The sequence below is a fragment of the Bos javanicus genome, chromosome 29 (genome assembly GCF_032452875.1).
Source record: "Bos javanicus breed banteng chromosome 29, ARS-OSU_banteng_1.0, whole genome shotgun sequence".
NCBI classification, from domain to species: domain Eukaryota; kingdom Metazoa; phylum Chordata; class Mammalia; order Artiodactyla; family Bovidae; genus Bos; species Bos javanicus.
The window spans coordinates 35,257,943-35,276,891 of record NC_083896.1 but is presented as its reverse complement, the minus strand read 5'-3'; the positions used below and the strand labels follow the sequence as shown (position 1 = coordinate 35,276,891).

The 18,949-nt window shown below is 45.4% G+C and overlaps 1 protein-coding gene across 7 annotated transcripts in view; it reads left to right on the top strand.

Moving 5' to 3' along the window:
- NTM (neurotrimin) overlaps nucleotides 1-18,949 on the top strand; it is a 973,298-nt gene that overhangs the window by 669,159 nt on the left and 285,190 nt on the right. The gene's annotated exons all lie outside the window — the stretch shown is intronic.

The window sequence follows — 18,949 nt, the reverse complement described above, 5'->3', positions numbered from 1 at the left end:
AGTTTGAGTTTTTCCATAGAGGTTATAGAAAAATCTGAATGAAGTTTCTGGCCAACTCAATATTATAACTATATATGTTATAGACCCAATGAAATATAATAATTTTTCTTTATTCATTTTTAAATTTTAATTATATTAGAGGAGAAATGAGAAAATACTTATAGAGATATTTATATGATTCTATGTTTACAGGATGTTTGTATGTATTATTTCTTGTGTTCTTCATTTCTTCCTGTGTATTCAGGTCACAATCCGGTTATTTCATTCTGAAGGACATTTTTTAGTAATGCTTGTAGGCTAGATCAACTAACAACAAGTTATTTATCTGAGAATGGTTGTATTTCACCTTCATGTTCTGCTGGATGGAGACTTCTTGGTTAACAGTCTAGGTATTGTTTCCTTTTGGTACTTTGACTGTGTCACACCCCTGTCCTGGCCTCCATCTCTCAGATGAGAAGCTGGCGTCTGCTTGTCGCTGCTCTGCTGTCTGCTGCCTTTTGCTGCTCTCATGATTTTCTGTTTCTCTTTGGTTGCAGTAGTTTGATTATTATGTGTCTATATGTGGATCTCTTTGGAGTTATCCCACTTTGGATCTATTGAATTTCTTAGATATGTAGATTAATGTTTTTCATCAGCTGTAAGAAGGTTTCCCAGTTATTTCTTCTTTTTTATTATATAATGGCTATTTCATCGTCTTCTTCTTCTTCTTTTTTTTTTGGCTAAGCAGTATGGCTTGCAGGATCCTACTTCCCCAGTCAGGGATTGAACCCAGAGCCTCGGCAGTGAAAGCGCTGAGTCCTGATCACAGGGAATTCCCTGCCAGGTACTTCTTTGAGTATGTCTTCCGTTCCTTTCTCTCTTCTCCTGAGACTCCTATTAAGTATATGGTGTTACTCTAGGCTCAGTTTTTCACGTTTCCTCAATCTTTTTTCCGTTCTGTTTTTCAGTTTGGGTATTTTCTGTTGATCTCTTTCTAAAATCATGGATCCTTTTTCTGCCTTCTGAAATCTGCTCTTGAGTCCTCCAGTTAAACTTTCATTTTCTCATTATATACTTTTCTGTTGCAGAGTTCACATTTGGTTCTTTGTAATTTCAGTTTCTGCTTTGAAAATCTATTTACTAATTTATGGTTGTCATACTTTAATTGTAAAAACATGGTTTCTTTACTTTTTTTAAACATATTATAAGAGTTGTTTGAAAGTTTTGACTGCTAAACCCAACATGGGTCGCTATGAGTCGGACACGACTGAGTGACTACACTTTCACTTTTCCCTTTCCTGCATTGGAGAAGGAAATGACAACCCACTCCAGTGTTCTTGGTTGGAGAATCCCAGGGACGGGGGAGCCTGGTGGGCTGCCATCTATGGGGTCGCACAGAGTCGGACATAACTGAAGCGACTTAGCAGCAGCAGAGTTTCTATTGCCTACTTTTTTGTGAGTATGGATCACAATTTCCTGTTTCTTCCTGCATCTCATAACTTTTTTAGTGGACATTTGGAAGACACATTGTGGCCAATCTGGATCATGTGGCCTCTTGAAAGTTCCTGTTCTGACTATTTTGCGTTTGTTTCTTTCTTTATTTAACTGCCTGGAATAGCCTCTGAAATCTGTCTTCTCTGCTGGGCAGTGTGCAGTCACTCATATTTCTCCTTAGCTTTTTAAAAATATTTGTGTTTTAACATTTGAGCCTAGCCTCTTACAGTTACCTCTGGCTCTGTGGGGCTGAGTTGTTAGCCAGTGATGTAGCAGAGGTTGTGTTCCAAGAGCTGAAGCCAGATTTGTGTGGGGGTGGTATTCTTGTCTGGAAAATCCCATGGACAGAGGAGCCTGGAAAGCTGCGGTCCATGGGGTTGCTGAGGGTCGGACACGACTCAGCGACTTTACTTTGACTTTTCAGTTTCATGCATTGGAGAAGGAAATGGCAACCCACTCCAGTGTTCTTGCCTGGAGAATCCCAGGGCCAGGGGAGCCTGCCTGCCTGCTGTGACCTCTATGGGGTCACACAGAGTCGGTCACGACTGAAGTGACTTAGCAGCAGCAGCAGCAGCAGGGAGCACATTCAGAGACCAGGCTATTTTCAAATCTGTCCTGGTTTTATCTCCTGCTGGAGTCCTGGGTGTCCCTTTGGCTTGTCTTCACAACTCAGAGTCAGTGATGGGTGAAAGGCTGACTGGACTGCTTCTGCAGGCTGTGTTTGCTCAGCCCCAACCAAAACCTCGTGCCTTAGGATGCTTGTACTCCCTCCAGCCATTGAAGGTGTCATTTCTACCAATAGCAACAGCAGCGTCACCCACAGCTCCAGCTCATGGGAACCCCTTACCCTGGTAGGGGAGCTGCCCGTCCTCAGGACGTGCCCTGCTCTGGAAGACCCTCCACATGACTGGGCAGTGGCTGCAGCCAGAACACCACAGAGTCCACAGGTCTCTGTCAAGTTCAGCAGCCTTCCCTGGGGGTGTTCTCAGATGGTCATCTTTGTTCAATTTCCCTCACTTTTATGGTTGTTTCTGCCAGTTGTGTTAAACTGTATAATCTCTCTTGGGCTTTCCTGTGAAATTTGTCTTCCCTGGTGATGGACAGGAAGCCTGGAGTGCTGCAGTCCATGGGATCACAAAAAGTTGGACACGGCTGAGCGACTGAACCAAACTGGGCTTCCCAGGTGGCTCAGTGATAAAGAATCCACCTGCCAATGCAGAAGACGCAGGAGATGTGGGTTCAATCCCTGGGGCGGGAAGATCCCTTGGAGTAGAAAATGGCAACCCACTCCAGTATTCTTGCCTGGAACATTTTACGGACAGAGGAGCCTGGTGGACTACAGTCCATGGGGTTGCAAAGAGTTGGACATGACTGATCACACAGCACACACGATCCCTCTTGTTGTGGACAAAGTCCAGTCTCTCTTCTGAGCCATGGCAGGAGTCACTGGGTTTTGTTTAATACAGATCTCAGACCTTTATATTTGTCACTTTGGGTGATGTTTCTTCAGGACCCACATGACATTTGTTATAACATTCTCAAAATTTGTAAGCAAGCTTCTAGTCCCAGGAACCCCTGCGGGGACACTGCCTCCGCGGTCTGTCAGTCTCCATGAAGTCACCTAAGAGACTTACTCCACTGAGCTTCCGACACGCCACCTTCAACAGTGATGTAAACTCAGAGGCTTGCATTTGCTGAGTAGTGTGGAGTCTGTGGTAGTCCCCAGTCTAAGCATCTCTTAAATTCACTGGTTCGACTCAGGACGAACATACCATAGGCAGCTTTAGCCCCGAACTCGTCATGGAGACAGGATGCCAGGCCTGCACTGAGTCACGTACCACGGGAAGAATCTCAGAAAATGTGCAGCGTGGTCCTTTAAGATTTGAAAGCTGCAATTCAGGGGCTGTTAAGACCTTCAGCTGGTGATAATTGGATTTGTGAGACAGTGCAACATGTGATAAAAGCGCTCCTGCTGGATGAGATCCCAGTTTTCCTCTACCCTTCCTATTAATGTGATAAATGCTGCTGTCTCAGCTGATAGGGCCGTGGTGGATAATCAGACTGGAATCAAGTTTGAGTTCTTCCAGCTTGCTCCGTGGGAAGCTCGTGGGAAGCCTTGGGAAAATGGTGGTAGAAAATGAAAGGGGGACCCAGGTTTGCGGAGAGGAAGTCTTACCTTTATCATGAGGCTCTGTGGGAGAGTCACTCACTAGAGACTGAAGTCGGGGTGGAGCCTTTGCCTGCATGTCCCTGGGGTGGGAGGGGCAGGGAAGCACCTCCTGTGTTACTTACTGGGCATGTGCATGTGCCTACTGGATGCTGTGGAGTGGGGCCGCGGGGCCAGGCGGGAAACAGCAGCATCTCTTGATGTGGGTGTTGGGCCAGGGAGGAGCCAAAATAATGTTGGAAAATTAAACCTCTCTTAATTAAAGCTGATGGCAAACAAACTCGAGTAATATGGCACTACAGCTGGGAAACAGAAGTACGATTTGAAACTGAACAGCTGTGAAATTGGGCGCTCTGGTCACAGCTGGGCCTGAGAAAAGGACAGACGCCCTGGCAAAGGCACTCACCCTGGCTGGACTGGGCTGTGGACTGGTGGCCAGACTGCCTCTCTCCACCCCTGACTGTTTCTGCCACAGCAGACCCCACCCAGATACCCTCTCTCTCTGAGTCTCCAGACTCCTGGGATCTGCTCACCGATAGCACCCGTCTGTCCCATAGGCTGGTTTAGGATATTTTTCTGAAGTGAACGGCATTGTTGCCAGTGTGGGAATTGAAGTGACTCAGAGAGGGGAGAAGAGAATGTGTTTTGAAACATTTTGATCTATTCATTTTCCCATCAACCCCCCAGGCTGTGCCCTTCACTGTTGGTATGGTCCACTAGTCAGTTCGTGCCTCCTGTTTCCAGTCTGGTCCTGAAAGCCCTGGGCTGCAGCAGACAGTCTGGATGTGGTCTGGCCGCACACTTGCTGGGATGGGGGTGTTGGAGGCTTCCCTGAAGTTGTCACCTTCTGACTCAGTCACATCCTCCTCCGTGTAGGCACATGGCTATCACTTTCTTCTGCATTTTTTCCTTGGTCCTCTTTCTCGCGTTAGGAACAACCACAGCAGTGTATACTGATCATCACGTGTGGGTCAGGACGGGCCAGGCTGTGCTGCCGAGATAAATAAGCCCTGAAATCTCAGAGGCTACATTGAAGACAGTCAGTTCTCACCCCGTTTACTGCTTGCATCGGGTTGCACAGATCCACCCGTGTCTCTTAGCTAACTGGTAACTCCTGGACCACAGTTCCTTCTCTTGGGTGACACCTGTATCTTGGAGTTCCACAGCACCTGGCCACAAATGAGAGAAAGCAGAGCTAGGAGACTGGGCAATGGGAGGGCAGGCCAGTGGAGCAGGACGTTTCAGGGTGTCTCTCCCCTCATTCCGTGGTCTGGTTCAATAGTGCCTTCAGCCTCCCTGCAAGGGGACTGGAGGAGGGAGCCTTGCCCTGTGCCCAGGATTTGACCAGTCTACCACACCATAAATGCTAACATCAGTCTGTCTGGTTGTCCATGACTTATTGCCTGGGCTTGAAGGCATCTTTGAAAGCAGTTTGGTACTTTTTCTGTCAGCATCTGAAATACCTTAGCCCAGAGCTTTCAAGAGTGTGCCCCTGGGACAAGGTGGTCCTTGGCATCGCCTGGCAACTTGTTAGATGCAAGTTCTGGGGCTCTCCTTCTGACACACTGTATTGACAATTGCGGGGCTGGGGCCAGGCGGTCAGGGCTTTCATAAGCCCTCAGGTGATTCTGATGCCCCCTGAAGTTTGGACCCATTTTCCTAGGCTAGCAGTTTTACTCAACCAAGACCACCCTCTGGGATTTTCCAGATGGCCAATCTGAATGGTCAAATTCATAGTCAGAAAGTACGTTGGTAGATTCCAGGGGTCGGGGGATAGGGAGGTGAGGAGCGGGGATGGGGAGTCAGTGTTCAATGGGGACAGTTTCAGTTTAGGAAGGGGAAGAATTCGGGAGCTGGATGATGGTGAGAATTGCTTTATAATGTGAATGTACTTAGTGCCACTGAACTGTACAGTTGAATATGGTTAAAATAGTATGTATGTTTTATATCATGTGACTTTACCACAATAGAAAAATACATTTAATAAAAATATAAAATCCTTGTAGGACCGTAAAAGAGTACTGATTGCTGGGTCCACATCCAGAAGACTCTGAATTGACTGGAGTTGTGGCTTGAGTCCGGGTGAGAACTATTAACCTAGGAGGATTTCTTTAAAAAAAAAAAAAAAAAAAATTTTTTTTTTTTCAGTTGTTTACTTGGCTGTGCCTGGTCTTAGTTGTAGAACATGGGATCTTTGATGCAGCCTGTGGGGTCTAGCCCCCTGACCAGGGGTCAAACCCGGGCCCCCTGCACTGAGTCTTAGCCACTGGGCCACGAGGGACGTCCCGCCTAGGAGGATTTCTAATGAATGCTTTTCCCCCTGAAGATTTTCACGAAAGTAGATTCCTTGTAGCTTCGGTGGCACGTAACAGCCAGTCAGAGGCTATGGGAGTGATTGTGTTTCATGTCCTAGGCACTCCCCTTTCCTTTTTAACTGGAAGCACCACCCAGCTTTGTATTGAGTGAAGACAGAAGCAGAGAACTGGGGACTTAGAAATGGAATCCTCATTGTGTTGTGGACTCATCACATGGCCGTGGGCCAGTCGATTCATTTCTCTGTGTCTTGTGTCTTTGAAACAGGAATAGTAAGTTGCCAGCATTATTTAATTAATGAGCAGAGTGCGTCTGGGAAATACAGAGTACTGTACAAATGCTAATCATTATGATGAATGCAGTGCATTTTGCTGATACCAAAGTGCTGTGTATATGCTCATAATTATTGTAATTATTGCTCATACCAATAATATTTCTACTGCTGAGACTACGTTCCCCTTGCAGGGGGAGCTCAAGTGTGTCCTTTGGGTTCATATCTTCTCCACATTGTCAGGAAGTCTTGCTAAGCAGCTGTCGATGACATTGCTCCCCATCTCCTGGGAAAGTGTCATTCATTGGAGGTGCAAATAGTCATGTGTGCAAAACATTCTGGAGTCCACTTAGGAGAGGTCCCTGACTCTTAGGTCATTGTTAGCTCATGTTACAGACACTCTTCTTTAGGTTAAGGAATGTCTAGAATATATAGTTCAATGATTCTCTTTACTATTTTCATCCAAGGAAATTCTGTGTTCCGTCTTCTGCTGGTCTTTTATCTACAGTAGCTTTGCCATCCGCCTTCATTAGGTGGTAAAAGTGCTGAAGAGAATCCTAGTGTGTGTGGCAGAGTGAGACTAGGATCTGGTGCTGACAATTCGCAGACATTATCGGCAGCCATTGGTGTTGAGAACAGTGTAACTATTTTTGCTGTGTTTTGCTTTGTTCAGTTTTAGCTTGGATTTTGATCGGGTGGAAGGGCCAGGCAGTTATGTCTCTACTTCTGAAGAAGGAAATGGTACTGGGAACTGAGGAACTGATTCGGGCAAAGCAGATTGGGGAAAACCATTGATAGGTGATACGAGGATACAGTCAGCAACGTCAAGGCCTTTGCCCTGTATCCATGATCATTCTGACTCCCGTTTTCTGGTTATAAGATGTGGAAGTCTGAATTGCTTGGACTTCATCCACACTTGTGCTTCCTGATGGGGATGAAGCTTACAACTTAAAGCCATCCAGAGAATTATTCCAATCTAGTCCAAGGCCTTGGAACAGATGGAGTTGCCCAGTTGTCTCTGCCAAAGACCCCTGCAGGCCCTCCAGGTATCATCACAATTTCAGAGCCCTGATGGCTGTTTTCTTTGCCTCTTGGTGAGGACACACATGAAACCGACGTGTCAAGCTTCTTTATTTTCAGCTGGAACAACACCAACCGGATTACTGCTGATTGTCTCATGCAGATCAGAATCTCTGATTGACAGGGATGTCTTGAATAAATAAGAAATGTGAAAACAAAATATTATGACTTTAGATGGATCCAAGTTTCTGACCTACATCGTTTTTCTTTTCTTCAAAGAACTTCTTTTGACATTTCTGGCAAAGCCCTTCGACTGAACACCGATTCCCCCAATTTTTGATTGTTTGAGAAAGTCTTTATTTCTCTTTCACATTTGAGAGATAATTTTGCTAGGTACCGGATTCGAGGTTGGTGGGTCTTTACTTTTAACACATGAAATATTTCATTCCACTCTTCTCATTTGTGTGTTTTCTGAAGAGAAGTCTGATGTAAATCTTAGCCTTGCTCCTCTGTAGGTGAGTCCCTCTTCCACTAGGTTCTTGCTTTGGGACTTCCTGTGCATATGTACCACGTCTTCTTTATCCACTCATCTGTTGATGGACACTTCGGTTGCTTCTGTGTCTTGGCAAGTATAAATAAGGCTGCTGTGAACTTTGGGGTGCTTGTATATTTTCAAATTAGTGTGTGTTTTTTTCTGATACATGTGCCGGTGTAGAATTGGTGGGAATGTAAATTGATGCAGCTACTGTGGAAAGCAAGAGAGATTTCTTAAAAATCTAAATATAGAACTAATACTCATAGCTGTGTATTAAATTCCCAATCTCATACCTTCAATATTGACGCCATATCTGAGTCTGGTTCTAATGCTTGCTCTGTTTCTTGAAACAATCTTTTTTGTCTTTTGGTATGTCTTGTAACTTTTTTGGTGAGAGCCATAAAAATTTGTGAAGTAAAGGGAACTGAGTTAAACAGGTGTTCAGTGTAAGGCTCTGTGTTTATCTGGCTAAGGTTTAGACACTCTTTATTCTTTGCCTTAGCTATAGGTGTCAAAGGCTGAGACTTTCTCTTGGTATCCTTGTTTTTGTATGCCTGCTGTCTTTGGGTTTCCCTAGACATTTTCCTAGAAGGAAATGGCAACCCACTCCAGTGTTCTTGCCTGGAGAATCCCAGGGATGGGGGAGCCTGGTGGGCTGCCGTCTATGGGGTCGCACAGAGTCGGACACGACTGAAGTGACTTCGCAGTAGCATCAGAGACTTCTCACATAGCATCTGAGAAAATGCACCATAATTTCAGCTGTGATCTCCTGTTATTATATATAGATCCCCTTTGGTGTGTGAGATGTGGAAGAGAGAAAGCGTCCAGAATCCTGTGATTAGGTCTCAGCACTGTGGTGAGCCCGGGTCCGTGGACTGTGACCTTTATAATCACTTCTCGGTTTTGTTTTCTCCTCTTCCTTAGGTGAGTGGGTGCAGTTTGGTATTTTCTTTTGCCTGGTCATTTAGCTGATGGTGAAATAATTTCTCTTATGATCACGCCTTGTTCAGAAGAACAGGATGCCCTGGATGGAGTTTACTGTGGCCCTGTTTTCTCTTTTCCTTCTGGAAGTAAGGGGGGATTTTTCCTGATCTTCACTGAAAACCTGGTGGGGCTTCTGGAGGTGACGTGACAAACGTGTGTAGAAGCATCACTAAGACAGGAGCCCCTGGAGTTATTAAGCTTCAACCTCGTCCATGCGGCTCCTCCAGTGATTCCTGGATAACAGTGTAAGTTTGTCTCTCCCAGTGGTGATCCTCATGAAATTGCTTCCTCCTGTGATTCTGCCCCTGTAGGTTGGGACCCTCTGTATCCACCTGTCTGTCCATTCGGTTTCGGGGCAGCAGTTTTCCCTGTGACCTTAGTTTTCTGATGGGTCCGAGGAGAGCTGTTGGTTTTCAGTTTGCTCAACTTCTTTCTTGTGGTGTGACGGGAGCCGTAACTTTTGTGCTGGACTGGAAATTAGAACTACTGTTTGCTCTAATAACTACCACTCAAGATATTCCGTCCATGTAGTTCATCAGGCAGAAAATAATCATCTGGGCCTTTAGCAGGAAAAAGGTGGAAATAGACTCTAACTCATAACTCCCAGTGTTTGTTTTCACAAACTGCCTTTTTAAGAGAAAAAGAAGAAAGCTGCCTAAGGTCATAGAAGAGGAGTGGGTAAAAAATCAACTCTGCTCATTATTCATGGGGAAAGAATAATCAGCAAACTCATTTCAGATCCTGATGTTTATAGAAGAAAGTCTTGTTTATGAAGCACCCACAACGTTCCACATGAATGAATTTGTCATATAGCTGAGCTGTCGGCCTTTAAATTGAACTTAAAACATTACAGTCCTTTTTGATAGAGTTCTTTTTCTAAAATATATATATTATTGTTCTGTCTTATTGAGCAAAGCGTGGAGAATACCATTTATCTTATTTTGTTACTCAGGTCATGACTGTAAACATCAGTCACAGAGCTGCTCCCAAGGGCTCTCGAGGTGACTGGGATCATGGGCACCTGAGCACTGTACCTGCCTCCTTGCTGACACTTCTCACCAGTGACTCACCAAGCCCCCAGCTCATCTGTTCACCCTCAGTAAAATTAAATATATTTTATTTGTTTAAAGGCTGTCCATTTATCTCGTGGAAGCATTCCACATTTCACTTCATGGTACACATACAGCAGCTGGAAAACCACTGCTCTGTAGGGTATGGAGAATTGAAAGTCAGCAGGGGAACCTAAATTTATGTCTGTTTGATTACTGAGCAGACTGCAAGTGCGAAAGTAAGTTATAGGCTCTGGCCTATTGGCTAAAGAATAAATAAATGTTTAACATGTCTATTGTATTATGGAGTACCGTGGAGAAAAATAAACCGAGGCAAAGGGTCAGAGAGAAGTTGAGACAGAGGCCCTGGAAATCCTCTTTGTGAAGACGATATTGAATAGAGACCTGAAAGATATGAAGAACGGGACCATTTGGGTATTGTGGAGTAGGGAGTGGTAGCTGCATGTGCAGAAGGCCTGTGGCAGGAGGACCCTGAATCAGGAAAGAGAAGAGGCAGCTGTTGAGGTAGAGTGGGGTAGGGGGACACGGCTGATTGTTGAGAGGCAATGCAGTGCTGCAAGCAGAACTCTGAGACATACAGCAGCATCTTTGCCCCTCACTTTTGGATTTGTAAATTGGCTGCAGTGGCTGTAGGCTGCAAATTAGGCTCAAGCTTCTTTCACACATGTTCATTCTGGGCCCCAGGCTGAAGAGCCAGAAGCCACCCAGCCCCAATCTCTTCTCCAGGGAGACCCCCAGAGTGCGAGAGGAAAGCCTGACCGCCTGAGCACCTTGCAAGCTTCAAGCCTGAGTGTGTTCTGTCTACAAACATCCCAGAGGGCAAAGCAAGGCACACGGCCAAGCCCCACATCAACAGGCAGGAAAGTACACCCCGGCCACATGGGGAGGGGAAAGAAGACGACTCAAGCCCAGTAATTCAATCCACTGGCACCAGGAGGAGTTTGTAGACCGCTGAGAGTCTTTGACGTTTACTCTTTATGCAAAGGGAGGACACCGAAGAGTACTGAGCCAAGTAGTGACTTGTTCTGACTTTTGTTTTCAAAGATAACTCTGGGAACCCGAGGAGAATAGACTGTAAGGGACTAGCTGGATGCAAGAAGAACAGTGAGGAGTAAGTAATGTGTCGCCGTATTCCAGAGGTGAGGTGATGGTGGCTTTGGGATGATGTGGAAGAGTCCTTTTCTGGATCCGTTTCATGGGGCTGCTTGGCAGATGGGATGTTGGGTACAAGAGGAAGAGAGTGGACAGGAAAGACTCCACGGTTTTTGTCTGGAGGACCTGGACTGAAGTAGGAAGGCAGACAAGGAACAGGTGTGGGAGCTGGAGGTGGGGAATCTGAAGTTCCAATTTGATCACATAAGGTTTTGATGTCCATTGGACTCTCAAGTAGAGATGCCAAGCAGGCAATTGCATATATGAACCCAGGGCTCAGGAGGGAGGTCCAGGCTGGAGACAGGGTTCCCTGAAAGCTTATAATAGACTTAGGCCTATGTTTGTCTCGGTATTAAAAATACTATTTCACTTAGAACCGAACTCTGCTATGTCATCTCTTGTGGGTGAAAGTCCCTAAATCTTCATGTTCTCTATTGGATTTTCCCCCCAAAACACAACTGAAGCTCACGTCCTCTACTCCCTCTCTCTTTTCCTGTTCATTTATTTCATTCTTAAGTGACATTTATGGAGTAAAATCTACTTCCTTATTTCTGTTCATTCCTTAATAGTTTCACAACTGCATCTATGAAAAGAGCTCTGACAAACTTCCCAAACTCTGCACACATCCGAGTGCTCCTTTCATCACTGCATTCAGATCAGCCCTTCCCGAGCCCCTGTCCAGCTGTGGCTTCAGCAATCCTGCTTCCTTGCTTGGTTTTCATCATGCCCCTCTAGATATTCTGGCTTTGTCTCCTTGGGGGCACTTTTCTGCCTCTGCTTAAACCCCTTAACACTGGCTCTGTCCCCGACCCAAAGCTGCTAGCCATCTCTGTGGGAAATCTTATGCATTTCCTAGGTTTTCACTGTCACTTACATGTAGGGGCTGCACACAGGACCATCTCTGACTACAGTCCCTTACTTGAATGTAATCAAAGTATTTCTAGTTATAGGTTGCCACACTCAAATCCATGACCAATAAGTACTTCAATGCCCGTGTATCCAACATAAAACATCCCCTGGTAGTGGGAGATAGGTAGAGCTGCCATTCTTTCTTTAAATGCTAGTGACTCAGACCTTCTTGGAGAAGGCAAGGGCACCCCACTCCAGTACTCTTGCCTAGAAAATCCCATGGACAGAGGAGCCTGGTGGGCTGCAGTCCATGGGGTCACTAGGAGTCGGACACAACTGAGCGACTTCCCTTTCACTTTTCACTTTCATGCATTGGAGAAGGAAATGGCAACCCACTCCAGTGTTCTTGCCTGGAGAATCCCAGGGACAGAGGAGCCTGGTGGGCTGCTGTCTATGGGGTCGCACAGAGTTGGACACGACTGAAGCGACTTAGCAGCAGCAGCAGACCTTCTTATAGATATGTTAACCACCAGTTGTGACTTAACACCCATCTACCTCTGAATATCCCTGTGATGCTCCCATAAGAGGATGTCCTCTGAATGCTCCTTTCCTTTATTTCAAGTTGCTCTACTTCAAGACATCTGATTCAAATGGTATTTCCTCTGAGAAGGGTGCCCTGAATTCATAACCAGGAATAGGTATTTGTCCTTGGTCCTCTGCCAGCTGTTCACCTGTCTCATCACTCTGTATAGACATGCTATGCATATCTTTTTGCCTCACTTTATTAGTTCAGCTTCTCCAGGGAGGAATGCTGTATTCATCAGCACCCCTCAAGTACCTAGATCAGTACTCAGAACCTGATAGGATCTCAAGAAATGTTCCTAAATTTAACAGAAATGACAAACAGTGTATCTCAGTAAAGATAAGCCAAGCCTTGATATAGAGATAGACATGTAGTCTTTTAGACCTCAGAGCTTCACCTCTGGAATTCATGATCACTTTGGTCCATGCCAAAGTTTATTCTTCATGCCTGTTGTACACATAAAATGAGGGTGTGCTCATGACTATAGGCAAGAGCCTGGATGATTTACATGAGTTCTGACAACTCCTTAGAAAGAGAAAGTAGCCCAATCCTCTCTGGCTGGGTGATGAGTGTGTCTCATGTTATTTCCAGGCAATGTAAGGTTTTATTTTTGTCGTGCACCAAATGGACTTAGTGTCAGGCAGTCAAATGCCTGGCAATCTGCCCAGCTGAAGGGATAACAGGAGTAGTGAATAGAACATTATTGTGTGATAATGATTTCCAGCAGCTATTGAAGATAAATTCCAATGCAAAGTAGAAAGCTTTATTTCCAGGGGAGGAGATATCGATCCTGTGGCCACTGTAAATACCATCAAGTCACTGGTGGGGAGAGACGTCCTGTCTTGTGTTGGGCGTTGATATCTTACCAGGGGAAGAAATTGCGACCAGAAGTGGGTGCAGACCCACGTGTTGGGGGGCAGTTGGACTTTCTCCTGATGCTGCTGTTCCCTGCAGGGACATGTCCTGGAGATGAGATGCATCATGTGAAATGTAGCTTCCTCCACAGCGTTGCCAGGATGCTCCTAAATGCGTACCCTGAGACTTCTGTGGATCAACCATGATTTGTCACAGTACAGCCCTGGGATCTTGCTTGGTTCTTTGAGAGAAAATATTGTATGAGCTAGAGATAGGTTAGGAGCCTAGGTGACTGAATTAGTTTATAGCCTTAATTGTTGGTTTAAACATGAGTCTCTTTTTCAGCATCTTGAGATCGAGGATGTGATTATTCTTCATTAACTTTTGAAAAACTGATTGTTACAGCCCTTCTAATTCATCTAGGGTGGACCTGAAGGACCATATCTCCCAACCTTTTTCTTTTTTAGCAAGGAAATGACAGCCCAAAGATAAGTAACACACACACAGTCGCATAGTTAACTTGGAGTTTTGTTTTTAAAGTGTTATCAAAATGTGGCACTCTTTTTAATCTTATTAGGATTCGGTGGTTGTAGAAGATATCTTCTTTGGGATAGCACTGATTTATTCCAGAAAGAGAAAATCTCCACTGACACCTTTCTAGTTATTAAGGGTCTAGAGCGGGTGCAGACTCTTTACAGTTTTTCCATGGAGAAGTGAAGACCTCCTGGTGCCCTCATTTTCCTTAGCATCACCCAGAGACCAACACCAGTGGGCCCTAGAATTTAAGGTTTCCATCTCCAAGGTCTCTGGGGGCCTGAACTGCAGTGTCACTAACTTCAGGGTCCATACGGAGTGCGTCTGTACACCTCACAGGTCAGTGAAGAACATTTACAGGGTAAATGTTGTAGATCTGTGGCTGGAAGGTCAGCCAGTCGAAAGTCTGCTCAAGTGCCAATCAGATGATGGCAAATGGGTTTCCACTAAATCCAGATAAAACCCAAGAGGCCATTTTGATTAATCTTCAGCAGTAGCTCTATAGTAACTCTGTCACGTCACTATTCCCTAGACAGCCAGTTAGGAATAATCATTGGAAGTTGGAAGTTTAGGGGCCAAGGAACCTGGAGAGGGGAGGTTGTTTCTTGGAGAAATACCCTCATTGATCCCCAATGGATTGTGCCCTGTATTAACTGGATGCTTTGATTAAAACTTTTGTACTTTCTCAACAGTTGTATTTCTCCCTGTCTCAGACAAGTTTCTGAGTCCTTTGGTTGATCAACAAACATTCCTACTGCTGTGGATATAATACCACCCAAGTTATAAGAATGTCCTCAAATACTAAGGGACACGCATGTTCTTAGGATGCATCTGGTCTCCTTGCACCTTGACTATACACAGCTTTAACCTTGTTTATGCTCATATTTCTGATATTTTCCTTCCCAAGGTTTCTGTTTTTCCTTAATTCAAAAAATGAACTTATTTACGAAACAGAGACGGACTCACAGACTTAAAGAACAAACTGATGGTGTCCGTTGGGGAAGGATGAGGGGAAGGGATAGTTAGGGAGTTTGGGATGGATATGTTACACACTGCTATGTTTAAAATGTACAGTCAACAAGGTCCTACTGTGTAATACAGGGAGCTCTGCTCAATGTTCTGTGGCTGCCTGGATGGGAGCAGAGTTTGGGGGAGAGTGGATACATGTATGTGTATGGTTGAGTCCGTTTGCTGTCCACCTGAATTTATCACGACATTGTTAATCAGCTCTACCCAATACAAAAAGTTTTTTTTTTTTTTTAATTCTGTTTTTTTTAGTGGTTGTTTTTGGTTTGCTCTTGGAGAACCGAAAGGACTGTGGATGTAGAGAAATGTGAACAGTCTCTTTCTAACAGACCTTGAGTGAAAGTGGTATTTCAGCTCTCTTAGATGTTCATTTAAATCTGTAAGAAGTGATGGTTATGATTATATCACCCCAAAGTGAGTTTCCTTTTTCTGTTATTTCTATAGTTCTCATGTCTGTTCCAGTCATTTGGCAGATAATTATACATTGCCTGCGGAGTTATAATTTAACTTTTTATGTATTTATGTTATCTGTGTAAGTGGACTTAGATACTTGGGGGTGGGGAGAACTGAGTATTATTCGTCTTTGTTTTCTCTCTATCACCTAGCAGAATGCTATATGCACAGTCGGCTGTCAAACAATATTTGCTGAATAATCTACCACACAGAATTTCTTAATGCCTCTGCATAATGGTCCCAGAGAGTATGTTGCATAAAGAGAGACAATATTCCTCGCAGTATTAAAATATTCAGTGAAATGTTACAATAGTGATGTTTCAAAAGTCTGCAGATTAAATGTTCCAGGCAGTGTAAATTGGCTGTTGGTATGTGTGTGCGCGCCCAGGCACACAGGAGCATTTTTGTGTGTGTGTGTTGGGGAGCCTTTTGCATTTTGTCTCTAACTGGGGGAACCGTCATCAGTCCCTCTGATGTGAAGGATAGAGATGTGTGTGTGTGTTGGCGAGCCTTTGCATTTTGTCTCTAATTGAGGGAACCTTCATCAGTCCCTCTGATGTGAAGGATAGAGATGTGTGTGTGTGTTGGCGAGCCTTTGCATTTTGTCTCTAATTGGGGGAACCTTCATCAGTCCCTCTGATGTGAAGGATAGAGAACGCTACCTGGTTAATGGATGTCTTGCTATGGATGGTGAGGCAGTTGTGTCTCACCTGGAAAATCATTAAATCCCAGATTCCAGCCTGTCTGTCTGTCACCTGTCATCAGCAGCAAATCTGCTTTAGTGGCCAAGAATTCCCTTATCTCTCAATGACTACGGACCATGCGCTGCTGCATTCTGTAGATGCGAGATAGAGCCGCATCGTTCCCCGGAGGTGACAAGGATGTAATTTACAGTCTCAATCTGCTCTCGTTACCGTGTAATTACAGAGTTATTACATGGCCGTTTGTTCCTGATGGACACCAGCAATCTCTTCTCCTGTTCTCCTGGGGTCTGTTTCTTGTCTTATGCAACTAAAGACGTTCAGTCTCTTTGGCCTGGAGTGTTAAATGTGTACTGGGGACGAAGGACAGGGACGGTGCGGGATGAGATGTTGATTATCCATTCGTCTTCTTGAATGGTCCTGGTGTGTATAATAGCATCCTGAGCCTTCCCTCCCCTTGACTCCAAGTTCACATTTGCTCCTTAAGAGGAAAGATGGGGACAGTATTTGATGGTGTGGGGGCCGGGATGGGTGTAAGAAATATTCTGTCCCGTCCCACTGAGGAAGAGGTGGCAATATCAACCTCGAGATTATGTCACCACCTCTTGTCATTTGAGGCTCATGTTAACACAGTACCTCTTGGAACAAAGATTTCTATTCATAATGAAGAGGAGAGAAAAGCATTTGAGTGTGTAATTCAGTATCACAGAGAGGTCAGGAGAAGGTTTGGTCACCTGCCGAGCATCACCCAGGGAATGCTGTGTGACAGGCCTCGATTCCTTCCACTCGAATGAATCTCGGTGAACTCCTGCCTTCAGGAACCAGCGCACTGTTAGAAGCACAAGTTAGGAAACATGTGAAGAAATTTGAAGATTGCTACACACTTGCTTGAATGGCTTAGGACAGGCTTCTCCACTCTGGGGTTGTATGTATTCATTACCAGTGGATTGTGTGATACCACTTCATTTTCTGAGGGTGTCTAATATGTGTGAAATTTTAATTTAGGAGAAAATGGTCCTCGTGGGGCATTTCAAGAAGTGTGACAGACGATGCGTTCGGATGTGGGTGGTGTACTTAACAACAACATGGCATGCGGGCCAGGAGACTTGAGTTCCGGTCTCAGGTTTCCCCCCTAAACTGTGTCATCCAGAGCCACTCCCTTGCCTGCCCGGGCCTCAGTCACCCTCTCTGACTGGTGATCAGTGGGTCAGACCATGGCTGAGGTCCCTTTCAGCTCTGACAGTTGTCTGACTCCATATTTGATGGCCTGCAGATGAGTCTTTGAAAGCGGGCAACATCTTGGGTCCAAGGTCACATAGAGACAATACCCACTGTTGTTAGTAGGTGAGCATCGCTCCTCCTGGGAGGCAAGAAGGTGCTGGCGTACCCGTCCCATTTCAGTTGATGGAGTGCGATGAATCATTAAGCTCTCTGCCGCTTCTCTCTGCTCAAAACACCTTGCTGATTTAATTAAAATACTTTTTTTTTTCACCTTTGAATGGCTGAAAACCAGCACTAATTATAATGTAACTGCTATGTAACTAATATGTGCAGGTAATATTGTGATTATATATAGACAGCCATATGCTACGAGGCAGCCATTCTCCCTGCCGTTAAACTGCTGAAGCGGATGACTCCGTGTCCGCGCACAAAGTAATTGCACCAAACTAATTTGTGTTTGCAAACAGACCCCAAATTAACTATGTAAATAGGCAGATCTGCAAACAAAATATTAACGTGTGCATGTGTGCATATGCACTTGGCCAGTGGATGATTTTCTCCCTGCACAAGTGATGTCGGTGAGAAGAACCAGGTCTGTGCTGTGAGTTCCCTTCCCGGCTTGAGTGTCTCTGAATTCTTGTCCCATGTCACTCGTTTGAATGTGGTAATGAAGGGCAGTCTGAGTTTGTTTTCGCTAAGCATGAAGCATGATTTCCATCAATCTACCTTTCTTGACCTCCCTTGGCGATCTCCATGCATTCTTTGGCAATGATTCTTACAGCATACCCATCTCTGCTGCTGCTGCTAAGTCACTTCAGTCATATCTGACTCTGTGTGACCCCATAGACTTCAGCCCACCAGTCTCTCCTGCCCCTGGGATTTTCCAGGCAAGAACACTGGAGTGGGTTGCCATTTCCTTCTCCAATGCATGAAAGTGAAAAAGTGAAAGTGAAGTTGCTCAGTCGTGTCCGACTCTTAGCGACCGCATGGACTGCAGCCCACCAGGCTCCTCCATGGGATTTTCCAGGCAAGAGTGCTGGAGTGGGGTGCCATTGCCTTCTCCATACCCGTCTCTGGCTAAGGGTTTAATGCAGAGTGAAGGTTTTTTCACGGTAAAGAGAGAAGTTGGTTCTCTGGCCTGGCATTTGTTATTGTCCCAAGGACTGCACACGGTCTTTTGAGTCAAACAGGGCAATTTGCAATCGTGATCCACCTTGGGCGAGTCCCTGGACTTCTCTGTTTCCTTGTGTAAAAGGATGGGTTTGGTGTTGGGAGTTGCCTCCTAGGGCTGTTTGGAGGAGGAAGTGAGTGTGTGGGGGTAGCGTTAGCCCAGGATCAGGGGTCCTTTGGTGCCTGAAGCCACTTGGGCGCAGTCCTCCCTGGCTGTCCCAGCACAAGTTCCTGGAACTCCTGTCGCCAGAGGAAAGACTGATTTCAGGCGGTTTCCTGAGAAGGAAGCCCATGGTAGTAGCCAGGGTTCTCCAGAGAAACAGAACCATTAGGATTTATAGGGAAGAGAACAGTTGTCCTAGGAGTCAGCAGGCTGAGGGCGTGCTGCTGTGATCTACCACTGGATGCTGGAGATCCAGGGATGCTGATGACGTAACTCGGTCTGAGTCTGAAGACCCGAGAACCAGGAGCTCCAGTTCTGTGGACAGGAGAAGACAGACGTCCTAGTGCAAGGAGCACCTAGTGCCTTTTGTGCACTCTGGGCCCTTGTTGGATGGATGATGCCTGTCTAC